This window comes from Equus caballus, chromosome 21 (assembly GCF_041296265.1).
Source record: "Equus caballus isolate H_3958 breed thoroughbred chromosome 21, TB-T2T, whole genome shotgun sequence".
Lineage (NCBI taxonomy): Eukaryota > Metazoa > Chordata > Mammalia > Perissodactyla > Equidae > Equus > Equus caballus.
Window position 1 is genome coordinate 9,486,490 of NC_091704.1, and position 13,803 is coordinate 9,500,292.

A 13,803-nucleotide genomic window follows, 5' to 3' on the forward strand; every position below is an offset into this window, starting at 1 on the left:
TTTAAGGTCTCTAAGAAAGGGTGTACATGACTTCATAAAAATTGTGACAAAGGTTATTACTGACCTTAGGTCATTCCACAAGACCAACTTGCAACTATCCACAGAGAACACAATATTGTGAGGAGTCCAGAACATGAATGTGGAGATGAAACACCACCCTGAACCACAGAGACTAAAAAAGATGACATTAGAAGAGTAAGATGAAAGTCTATGCTCCAACCACTTTGTCTCTCACCCCAGGCTGGTATGGCATCACATTGAGAGGACCCTTCTGGGCAGATGATTCACTCAGTAGGAAAAAGAACGCCCAAAGCAGACATGTATTCTCCCCCAGTATTGTGGAATTCATATCAGCAGGCCCACTCAACCTTAACTCATCAAGATCATGGAGGCAATCAGCAGGGTTTGTCCACTGGATATCAGCTTGTGATGGAGAAGGGAAGTGATGCATCAATTAGCACTTGGATCTTGGAAAATTGAGTTCCTACTCACAGTGATGCATAAGTATAAATCCTAACCAGTGGCTTTGCACTTTTGCAGAGAGAGATGGTGGCTCTGCCTGATGAAACAAGTTGATTGGCATTATTGCTTTATTTGGGTTCACAAAGGTGAGCCTTTTTGGGTCTTGAAGGCTGTTCTTCCATACCATTCATTTATGGAAACTAATTCACAGCTCAAATTACTGCTGAGTGTATATTCCTGGCCATACATGACATAGAAGCCTGTGTGTAGCACCTAGAAAGCTGTGTAGCTCATCAGAACTCAAGCTGTGAGCCCAGTCTATAGTACTGCCTGAATAAAGAGCCAGAATTGTGGCCCTGTCTATCCAGGGAATTTGGTGTGCAGTTCTTCCTGATTTCAGACCACAGACAAGTCTTTGGAGCCTGTTCTGCCACTTAGCCCAGGACCAGAAGTTAATTCATAGCCCTATTTTATGTAGTGTACAGTCCTCAGACTCGCTCCAACCAAGAAGCCTGGCAGAGCACCCAGGAAGCTGCATGGCACAGTAGCACTTGAGCAGAGAGCCTGGCTATTGGTTATGATCATCTGCAGAGCCAGTCTTAGGACCTTGCCTGGTGCTCAGTTATGCCTGATTCAGAACCTCAAACAATGAGCTTTGCTTGCTTTGGAGCCTGTTTACTACCTCTCACCCAAGCAAGGTAGCTAATTTAGAGTCTTTCTTACTGCTGAATATATACCCAGCCAAGCCCCAAAAGGAAGCCTGACCAGAGAATCCAGGGAACTATGGTGCTCTTCCTACAGCCACTTTCAGAAAGGGAATCAAGCCAGTGGACCTGTCAAATTGCTCCCAGCCAGCAGCATCCTCTCAACTCACACCTTAGGCATTGACCTCACCTCAAAATAGGCCCTGACAGCAAGCTCCACCGGACCAAAAATGCTACCAGATGACCCATGAAGAACTTCAAGCTGAGCTGACTTTAAAGGACTATTTCTGCCAAAACAAACCTGTAAAGTGTAGAAGTGGAGACTGCTGCTCAAATGCACAGATATCATTGTAAGGGATCAAAGATCACAAAATAACTGCAAACATGACATCATAAAAGGATACTAAAAAAGCTCCAATAACTGACCCTGAAAAAAAATACACATTTATAAACTGTCTGACAAAGAATTCAGAATAATGCCCTGACAGAAGTTTGTCGAAGACAAGGACACACAGACAAATAAACAATATTAAGAAAACAATATAGTGAACAAATGAGAAACCCCAGAAATGAATAGAAATCATAAAAAAGCAGAAATTGTAGAACTGAAGAATACAATGACTGAAATGAAGAATTCAATAGAGAGCTTCAATATCTGACTCAACCATGCAGAAGAAAAAATCAATGACCTAGAAGACAGGGCTTTTAAAATTTTCCAGTCAGAAGAGCAAAAGGAAAAAGAATGGAAAGCAGTGAAAAAAGCCTTCTCGATGTATGGGATACTACAGAGAGAAACAATATCCACATCATGGGAAACCCAGAAGGAGAAGAGAAAGTGAATTGGATAGAAAATATGTTTAAAGCAACAAGGGCTGAAAACTTCCCAAACCTGGGGAGAGAAACGTACATCCAGATTATAAGGCTCAATGGGCCCAAATAAGTTGAACCCAAAAAGGGCTACATGGACACATTATAGTTAAATCGTCAAATTCAAAGACAAAGAGGATATTTCTGAAAGCAGCAAGGAAAAGTGTCATGTCTTATATAATGAAACCCCCATAAGACTACTGGTAGATTTCTCAACAGACACTTTTCAGGGCAGGAGAGAATGCGATGATATATCCAAAATGTTGAAAGAAAAAAACTTACTCAAGAATACTATACTCTGCATAGCTATCCTGCAGAAATGAAGATGAGAAAAAGATTTTCATCACAAACAAAAGCTCATGGAATTTATTGTCACTAGGGTTGCCAAAGAAGAAATTCAGTAGGAAGGTCTTCTAGCAGAAATAAAAGTATTTGAATTAACATTGGAAAACCATATGAAAATAGGTATTAAACTCACTATTAACCATAAATATATGGTTGAAGTCACATTTTCTTATATTTATGTGGTGGCAAATTATACACTAACAACTCTATTTCAAAGTTAAAAACAAACGTATTAAAACATAACAATGATTACAATAATTTGTTATTGGATACACAATATGAAATATATGCACATTTTAATATCAATAGTATAAAATGTGAGTGGGGAAATTAAAGTGTCAAGTTGTTAAATGCTATCACTGTTGAGTTGTTATCAGCTTAAAATACAGTGTTATAAATATGTTTTATGTAAGCCTCATAGTAAACACAAAGGAAAACACTTGGAGTGGTTATACAAAAGATTGTGACAAAGAGTCAAGGCATACTACTACAAAAATCACAAAAAAGGACAGTAAGATAAGCAAGAAACTACAGATCTAATAACAGCCAAACAACAAGATGGAAATATTATGCCCCAATCTATTAATAATTACAGTAAACATAAATGGATTAAATTTTTCAATCAAAATAAATTAATTGATTGAACAACACAGAGAAACAGGATCCATTGAGTGATGACTTCAAGAGACTCACTTTAGCTTTAAAGATGCACGTAGAGTCAGAGTGAAGGAAAATAAAATAGATATGTCCTGCACCTGATATAAAAAAAAGGCAGTAGCACAGCTTACATCAGCTAAAATAGACTTTAAAGCTAAAAATGTTAAAAAAGAAATAAAGCAGACAAATAAGGTTATTGTACCACAATAAGTAGATCAATGCTTCAAGAAAATATAACAAACATAAATATTTATGCTTTCAACATTGGAGCTCCTAAATATATAAAGCAAATAGAGAAAAAAAGGGAGAAGTAATCAGTGAGACAATGATAGTTGGTGATTTTATACCCCACTATCAATAATAGCTAGATTGTCTAGAAAGAGAATCATTAAGAAACAGGAGATTTGATCAACACTATAGATCAAATGGACCTAACAATCATATACAGAACATTCTATGTAACTGAAACAGAAAACAAATTCTTCTGAAGTACACATGGAACATTTTCTAGGATAAGTCATATACAATGCCACAAACAAGTCTAAAGAAATTTAAGAATATATAATTTATATCAAGTATCTTTAGAGACCTCTTTGTTATGAAACTAGAAATCAATGCAGGAGGAGAGCTGGAAAATCTACAAATATATGGAAATTAAAAAACACAGTGCTGAACAACCAATGGATCAAATAAGAAATTAACATGAAAATAAAAAGTGTAGTGAGACAAAAATTGAAACTCATCTCAACTTATGAAATGAATCCTAAGCAATTTTAAGATGACGTCATACCTATAAACACACATATCAAGAAAACAGAAAGATCTCAAATAACCTAACATAAATAACTTAAATTTGTCTATATGAACTAAACAAAGAGGAAAAACCTAAGCCCAAAATTAGCGAAAGGAAAGAAACAAGAAATATTTGAAAAGAAATAAATGTAATAGAGAAGAATTAAAGAAAAGATTAAGAAAGCTGAGTTGATTCTTTGAAAAGACAAACAAAACTGTTAAACCTCTAGCTAGAATAACCAAGAAAAAGCGAGGACTGAAATCAACAGAATAATGAAAGGGTAGACATTGCAATTGATACCACAAAAATACAAAGCGTCTTAAGATATTACTATGGAAAACTATACGTCAATGAAGTGGACAACCTGGTGGAAATGGGACACATTCCTAGGAAAAAAACCTGCTAGGGCTGTTAATTGTTCAGTGATTTTTGATGGTTGCTTCAATCCTGTTACTTGTTATTGAGATGTTCAGATTTTATATTTTGTTTGTTTCTTCATAATTTAGTCTTGATTGTTTCCATTGATTTGAGTCATGCAATATGGACTCTTCATTTGCCTGCACTTTCTGGTCAGGTTTGCTTGTCAAGCATGACTAGCTACTATACTCAGCAGTAGGAAGCACTATCAATTAGCTTTACTGCCTGGGCAGGGTGGGTGGCAGAATGGGCTCCAAAGATGGCATGACTCTTTGGGGGGCACCTTAATCTGGCAAAACTGTGCCCTAAGTTCCCTGTCCAGACAGGGCCACCAGTTTTGCTCTAAGGATAAGCAGACTAACTGGCTCAGTTCTCTGCTCATGTGCCACAGTAATCAAGGCTGTAGGATGGGCTACACAGCTCCATAGATGTTCTGCTTAGGTTTCCTGGTCAGGCAGGCTGAATACTGTATCAATCAGTGAATTGGGCTGGCAATTATTTTATTTGCCAGTGTGGGATCATAGAACATGCCTGATGGATGGCAAGACTTGTTATTTTGGACAAAATCAGGCAGAAATTCAAATCAAGCTCAACGGCCAGACAGGACCACTGGATGCCTCTGCAAATGGGAAGAGCCACTTTTTAGTGTCTCTGCTCAAGTGCTGCTGGGCTAGGAAGCTTCCCAGTTGCTCTGATAAGTCATCCAGATAGAGAAGGGCTGGAGGTTACCTCAACAATAGGCAGGGGTATGAATTAGTTTTTCTACTTTTGCAAGGCATAAAAAGAGGTACCAAAACTGGCAAGGCTCTGGGTCTCGAAACAGACCATACTGTGCAAAGAGTTCATTGAGTAGACAGGGCCAACAACCTGGCTTTCATTCTGGGAAGAACTGATATCCACATTCTTCATTTGAGTGCTGCTGGGCTATTCAGCTTCTCAGGTGCTCTGGTCATATTTCTTGGTTGGTAGGGTTGGGGGGATACACTCACCAGTAGGTGGGACAATGAAGTAGGTTTCCTGCATGGAACTGGATGCAGAACAGTATCCAGTGTCATCAAGGTTCATTGATTGTGGTCTCCTCTCAGGCAGAACTGCATGTTGACTTCCCTGGCCAAATGGGGCCTCTATCCTTGCTCTGCCATCTTAAAAATCCACTGGCCAGCCTCTCCACTCAAGTGCTGCTGAGAAAGGAAGGTTTCCAGGAGATAAATTCAGGCTTTCTGTTTAGCAGGCCTAGATGTGGTACTCAGCAGTAGATAGAGCTATAGATTACTCTTCTTGCCAATATGGAGTGGCAGAACAGCTTCCCAGGCTGGGAATGCCCATTGTTTGGTGTTGAAAATCAAGAAGAACTACCCCAAAATTTGTGATCACAAGGATATGCTGTCTTGTCTTTGCAGATGGCCAAAGCCACTAGTTGAGATTTCCACTTGGGTGCCACAGTGAGTAGAAACTCAGTCAGCCACAATTTGAATGCTGGTTGCTGTAAGCACTGCTCGCCTTCTCCCTCACAGTCTAATCTCCAACATTCAAGCCCCACATATTATGCTCAGATCTCTGTGAGGAAATAGTCAAGTGGGCCTACAAAGAAGTGACCCACAATTATAGCAGAGCTGGATGTACACCTTGGGCTCTATTTTTCCCACCAAGAAAAATTAACCCACAAAGAAATCAATGTGACACACCACATTAACAAAATGAATAATAAAAATCACATAATCATCTCAATAGATGCAGAGAAAGCATTTGACAAGATACAGCATCCATTTATGATAAAAACTCTAAATAAAATGAGTATAGAAGAAAAATATCTCAACATAATAACGGCCATATATGACAAACCCACAGCAAATATCATTCTCAATGGAGAAAAACTGAAAGCTATCCAACAACAGGAACCAGACAAGAGTCCTGACTGTCACCACTCTTATTTAACATAGTATTGGAAGTCCTAGCCAGAGTGATCAGGCAAGAAAAAGAAATAAAAGGGATCCAAATCGGAAAAGAAGTGCAATTGTCACTATTTGCAGATAACATGATTCTGTATATAGAAAACCCAAAATAATCCATTTTAAAAACTTTTAGAAGTAATAAATGAATACAGTCAACTTGCCGGATATAAAATCAATGTACAAAAATCAGTTTCATGTGTAGACACTAATGGGGAAGTAGCAGAAAGAGAAGTTAAGAATACAACTCCATTTAATAAAGGAATAAAATATTTAGGAATAAACTTAATCAAAGATGTGAAAGATCTGTGCACTGAAAACTATGAAACTGTTGAAATAAATTGAAGAAGAAACAAAGAAATGTAAAGATATTCTGGGCTCTTCGATTAGAAGAATTAACATAGTTTAAATGCCCATCCTTCCTAAAGCAATCTATAGATTCAGTGAAATCCCTATCAAAGTTCCAACAACATTTTTCACAGAAATAGAACAAGGAATCCTAAAATATATATGGAACCACAAAAGACCCTGAATAGAGAAAGGCACCCTGAGAAAAATGAAGAAAGCTAGAGGTATCAAACTCCTGATTTCAAAATATACTACAAACTTATAGTAACCAACACAGCATCTACTGGCACAAAAACAGACACACTCATCAATAGAACAGAACCAAGAGCCAAGAAATAAACCCACACATATATAGACGGCTAATTTTTGACAAGGGAGCCAAGATCAAAAAATGGAGAAAAAAGGTTCTTTTCAGTAAATGGTGTTGGGAAAACTGGACACCCATATGCAAAAGAATGAAAGTAGGCCATCATATTATAACATGCAAAAAATCAACTCAGAATGGATTAAAGACTCTACTGAAATGTCTCTAACCATGAAACTTCTAGAAGAAAACATAGGCAGTATGGTTTCAACATTGGTCTTAGCAGCAGTTTTTCAAATACTATATGTGACTGTGCAAGGGAAACAATAGAAAAAATAAACAAATTGGACTACAGCAAACTAAAAACCTTCTGCAGACCAAAGGATGTGGATTAAGGCTGCCCCAGCTAGAGAAGCCCAAGGTGACCTGGCCTACATGCCAAACTATATGACCCAGTGGACTTTTTTCTGGTATGAATTAGGACCGCCCCAGGGAGAGAAGCCCAGGGCATTCTCCCCTACATGCCGATCTATATGGCCAGATTCGTATCTAAAGTTAGATGACCGCACAATAACCAGACCCCATCTGCACTGAAATCATTTAATGACATTTACATCATCTTTTCTTTTTTCCAGTAAAAATAAGTCACGTACCCATGCCTTATAAAATTAGCCCTAACCCTCAACTCAGGAGCTCTGACTGCCCGTGGGTCTTGTCCCCACGCACCAGCTCTGCCTGCCCATGGGTCTGTCCCCATGCCAGCGGGGGCAGCAGCAGCTGCTCTGCCTGCCCATGGGCCCTGCCCCCATGCCAGCGGGGGCAGCAGAAGTGGCAGCAGCAGGAGCTCTGACCACCCGTGGGTCCTGTCCCCACGCACCAGCTCTGCCTGCCCATGGGTCCTGTCCCCATGCCAGCGGGGGCAGCAACAGCTGCTCTGCCTGCCCATGGGTCCTGTCTCCATGCCAGCGGGGGCAGCAGAAGCAGTGGCAGCAGAAGCTCTGACTGCCCATGGGTCCTGTCCCCATGCTATTCCACACTATTCTCTAAATAAAAGAGCACTACTGCCAGATCTTGACAGTCTAAGAAATCTTTCTTTTGACTCCTCGGCTCACTGACCCAGCATCATTTCTGGTGGCCTGTACAGGGACTTGCTTCATAGGCTTGTGAGCTCGAGTTCCTTTAAGTGCCCTTTTCTTCCTTGTGCCTTTCTCTTTTTCAAGGATGGATCTAAATTCACTTCTCCATTGGGAACTTTCTTGGACAGCTGTATGAATCCACGTTTGCTGCCCATGGCTACTCTGGGGCAAATCGTGGCATTCAGCTTGAAGAGAATCAGTACCTTAAGCCTCAGGGTGATGGAGAATGAATTAATCCATTCCTTCCTGACTCTATCTCTAATAGACAAATTTTACATGGGCGCGGGTCGGCCACTTAAGTCATTAGGACGGGCGCCAATCTCCAAGACTCCCGTGGAAGGTTTCTTTTCCTAAGGCTGGATTGGCATCCCTCCCTCTGGCACCTGACCACGCTCTGAACTGGAGGAAAGTCCCAATCTGGACTCCAGTTCAAGGAAAGTACCAAACTCTAACCTTTGGTGGAGTATGGGAACCCCTTCTTGGGAGAATGGCTCCAGGCTGCAATTGGGTAGAATATCCCCCAGACTGGCGGAAAATTCCTCACTGTTTTTCTCTATCCTTTATCCTGGGGACCATTCACCAGGCACCTATTACTGCCAGGCATAATAGGGAAGATGTTCAAGGGATGCCCCCATCATCTCTTGCTACAGGAACCCCAATGGGGGGATTTTCAAGGTAATGGCTCCCTTTCTCTCTGGGACCATTCACCAGGCACCTATTCCTGCCAGGCAGAATAGGGAAGATGTTCAAGGGATGCCCCCATCATCCCTTGCTACAGGAACCCCAATGGGGGGATTTTCAAGATAATGGCTCCTTTTCTTTCTCCTTTTCTCTCGGGGACCATTCACCAGGCCTATGCTGCCAGGCAGAATAGGCACCAGGCACCTGTTACTGCCAGGCATAACAGGGAAGGTATACAAGGGATGCAATGCCAGGGGACGCCCCCTTCACCCCTTGCTATAGGAACCCCACAGTAGGAACAATGGGTAGGATGCTGCCCTAGGTTCAGGGGGGATTTTTCACGGTAATGGACCCGTTTCTTTTGTCTCTCTTGGAGTTACAATGGCCATTTTTGTCTCCTTTTGAGCTTTGCGACTGGGAAACAAAGAAATCTTTAAAGAGTAAAAGGCTCCACCCCTGGGAGCCCCAACTTTGGGTTTCTGGGCCTGATCACCCCAGCAACCCTAAGTGGGGGTGCCCTCTCTTGACAGTTGACTCATTGAGTATTTTAGTCACCTACTGAGTCGGTTATGAGGGTAGGAGACCTGTGATTTATTCTGTGAACTGTCGTGCTAGGGTAGTGCGCTCCAGCACAGGAACTGTTGTGTGACTCTTATCTTGATAACCCTCTGGAAGAGGCCATGAGGGCGAGGTCTGATCTCTTCTTTTCCTTTCTTTGTCTGTTTTGCTCATCACCTCCTTTGTTGTCACCAAGTCAAGGTTAAAGTTCAGGCTGGACCTGAGCAGAACCTTGACCTTCTGTAAAATCAGAACTTAAGCCTTTTGCCAGGGACTTAACTCTCAACCTTGGCACTGGGAGTGCCTCCAGCCAGTTCCAGGCCTTTTTCTCCTGCTTCCCTACCTCAGCTGTGCTGGCTCAGAGACAAAGTGCCCAGTCTGAGCGGGACTTGACTAAATCTTCTAACTATGCCAACACCCGCAATCGGCCTCTGCACCCTTTCTCCAGGTGCTGTCAGTCAGACACTGGCTTTACCGCCACGGGGAAGGCTCCTAAGCATCCCCAGAGACTCACCCTGTGGATGCGTTCTAACTCCATCTGGGAGAAAATTTGAGGGGTTTCTCTGTGCCTTTGTGATGCAGTTGGACAGGTAGATCAACATGGAATGTAATTTGAGTTACAATCCAGTTTCTGGGAAATCAAGAACAACTGTCCTTAGAAAATCCTTGCAAGACTGGAAATACAGCTCTAGAGGCAGTTCAGATTCCACCCAGTGACTTTATCACGAAAAGGATTATCATCTCCCTTCTCCTGGAACTACTATCTAGCCCATCACTAATTCCTAAGACTGAAGAAAAAAAAAGAAAGAAAGAAAGAGGAGGGGAGAGGAAAAACGGCCATAAGTGTGCCCTTGCCAAAAAAACTCTAGCACCTTGAGTATCTTCTCCACAAATACTGGTAAAAGAAACAATAGCTGTGCAGTCTCTGTGTACCTATGTCTTATGTATGTTATATGTGTGATATTTTTACCTCCGGATGGTATGGCCAAAATTAAGAGTGCTGTTTAATTGGCTTAAAGTAAGCGCTTACATAAATTCTAAATGTAGTAGAAATCAATCCAATGTCTTTCAAGTTAACTTGATGTGAATTAACTTTTGGTAAATGAAAGCTTGTTTAAGTTTGTTGGTTTGATTGAAAATAGTCTTCTTGTCAGAGTTGTCAGTATTTGCATATGATCCAGGCATGCAGCCTGGGTTTACTAGTCAAATAAGTTCACATTGTCTGTTAAATTCTTCAGCAAAGTAATAGCTTTAAATGATGACCAGTTTTGTCTAATGTCTCATGAAGTTTTTGTGGGTACAATAACTGTTTTATGGTCTGTATACTTGAAAAAAAAAAACAGCTTCCAAATTGTTTTGATAACAATCTTGAGTTTTGCCAAGTTAAGTTAAATGATAAAAATCTGAGCATCTGGGTCATTTTTGGATTGGATAGCACACAAGCATTACAGCTAAACTTATCTGAGTTATCTACTTTTGGCTTCTTATTGCAGAGAGGCTAAAAGTCTTTGGGTCTGTTACTGTAAAGCGGCGTGTTTCTAGAAATTATGAAGTGTTTAGAATGCTGGTATAAAAGACAATTCGTAAATGCTTACCTTTTTAGTGTTTACTATGGTCTGCTAAGGGTTAAAAGTTCTTATTAACCTATATAATTAAAGCTACTGGAAATTAATAAGGAAAACAGCTCTGTATTCAAGGAAAGTTAAAATGTATGTTTTCAGTAAAGAGGGTATAAAGAATGGAAGTATTTTTGTTTGATGGGTTAAGAAAGATAAGTTTGTCCTAAAGTACTAGAAAGGAAAAAAGACAGACTTTGGGACAAATTCTGAAGGCAAAAAGAAAGTTGTAGAAGGTTTGTGAAGGAGAAATTCTGAAAGGAGTTTTATGCCTGGTCAAGTAGACTAAGATTAGAGTAAATCCAATTAAGTAAATGAGTTTTAATGTTAAAAATAAGCTGGTACAGAAATTAAAATTTGGTTTTCTCTCTAAGTATAATTTTCTTGAACGTTTGGCCTGCTCTAACTCTACCTAAAAGACAAATCTGTTTTGTTAAAATAATGACTGAGGTCACTCTTAAGATTTTTGACTCTTTCTGTTATCACTTTGAATAGATACCTGAGCATTATTTCACAGTGAGCGTTGTTTGAACAAGTGTTTTAAAGTCTTTTGGTATTTTTGCAAAGCTTCTCGTCAAAAATATTCAAGTCCTGAATAAAAGGGTTTCTTTTGAAAATACTAAATTACATGGGAAGCACTGTCAAATAAGTGATGATAAACTTTCTCAGGTGTTATTATGTGGGTAAATGCTATTAATATAGGCGTCTTAAAATTATATAGCATTCCTAAAATTTGATCTGTCCTGGTTATCGGTTGTAATTCCAATTGTTATCTTGAAGTGTTGTATGTCACAGAAGTAGCCAAGTTTCTTTATCAATTGCCCTTTTGAGTCTTTTGTCCATTACAGATAGTTGCTATTTTACTCTGATGCTTTTTGGTTTTGCAAATATGTTTCATCTTCAGAGAAATTCCTGGAAAGGATTCTGACATGAGGGTTCTAAACTACAGGTTTCTGATAAGCTGTCAGATTGTAAAACTGAACCGGGTAAGAAATTACAGAATTCTAACAGAAACTGAACTCATAGATCTTCTAACAGAAGATTAAGCTCAGGAACTGATTATACAGGACTGTGTGAACTGATGAGGATGATTATAATTTTTTATGACTTCTGTTTAAAATATTGCTGGGTTTTGATGTTTTGTTTTGTTTTCTCATGTTTAAGGAAATCTTTCTTTCTTTTCTCTTATGCTAACTATGACTTATAGCAATTTAGTGAAATACATCTTTATGAGCAAAACTGAAACATTTGTCTTTTTCTCCCGACCTGATCCCTCCAGAATTTGGAAACTCTTTGTGAGTACGGTTATTTCGTGGCAATATAGTTATTTGCATAAGTTCAGTAAGAATTTGGTCTCCTTATAACAGGACACATTGGTTATCTTACCAAGGCTTTGACTGGAATGTCATATTTGAGAGAAATATACAGGCTCAGATATGACAACACAGCTTTTCAGGAACAAAGATTGGACCTTCTGGAACTAAAGCCACTTGGAAATATGGGCCTGGTACCTTGTTTACAGAGATTCTGGCAATCTTACCCGGTAAGTAAGGAAGCTTGCTTGTCTGGCAGGTGCAAGGAACCTCAAAATGTTTTGGGGGACCTCGGGAAGAGAGGAATCCACCCAAATCTGGAGGTACTGCAGGCAAAATCTGATGGCAAGTCCTTGGCTTCGCTTTTCTGGCCTCAAGAGGCCTTTACAGTTCAATCTGAGATTCCTCATTAAAAAAAAAAATTCCAGCAAAGATTTTAAAAAGCCTGTATAATCAATTGGTATTCTTGCTGCACTTATGTAAATAATTGGCAGACCAGTTAATCTTAATTTGTCTATCTTTTATAAAAATGAGGGTGATTTTAGAGAGAAAAAATTATGTTTCAGTAGAAGGTATAGTACACATTCATGGATATTAGATTCTAGCTCTTCTCTTCTGCAAGATTCATCTGTTACTAATCATAAGGTTTCCTTGTGGCTATCCATCTCTGATACCTGGGAGTTCCCTGGCCACAAGCAAACCTTTTCCTTCAACACTACTGCCCAAATACTAACTATGTTTGCCTTGTCACAGGTGGATCATAAACGACAAGTTCCAAAGGTAAAGTCCCCAACTTATTGATACACACAGGATGGACTATATCAAATTTGGGACGAATATATTTGGCTCATTCCTGCTAGTGATCAACTCAGTAAAAGTCCACTCTATGTTGGGAACAAACCAATCACACCTGTGATACATGGCCTAATAACACCCAAACCATGGGAAAATTCCCTGTCATATGTGTTCTCACATCATAACCTTAAAAAATACTGATTGGTTTGAGACTGACTGGGATAGACGGCCCAGCACGAGTTGGTTAGCCCCTAAAGGCACTCAGTGGCTATGTGGCTCCAACTTATGGCCTTGGCTGCCACCTGGATGGATTGGACGATGCACTCTAGGCTTTCTCTGGATGCAAGGTAGAACTACATTTACTATATCTCCTCCTGCTAACCTACCCAACCTGCAACAGCGCTGGACCTGCTCTGTCTTCCACTGGTATGACCACGTTGCCTCAATTTTCCTTCCCCAGTTAGGAATCAAAAGTGTCATCTGGCCCATGGAAGCTCTAAACAAATTTACTATGAAAGCATTAAAATGATACACAACATAGCCTTTTGCTGCTTGATTTAGAAGTGTCCCAAATGTGTAAGGCAGTCCTCCAAAACCGAATGGCACTGGATGTCTTGACAGCAGCACAGAGGGGCACTCGTGCCATTATAAAAACTTAATGTTGTGTTTATATTCCTGACTAACATCAAAATATCTCTGGCTTCCGATGTGATATGAACCACCAAATTAAGTTCATGTCTGACCCTATCCTATCTCTAAACGATTGGTTTAACTCCTGGTCAGGACCAGGTTTCTAGACTACTATCAAAACCTTATTCATTGGGTTAATCATATTGCTAGTATTTCCTATTATAATTT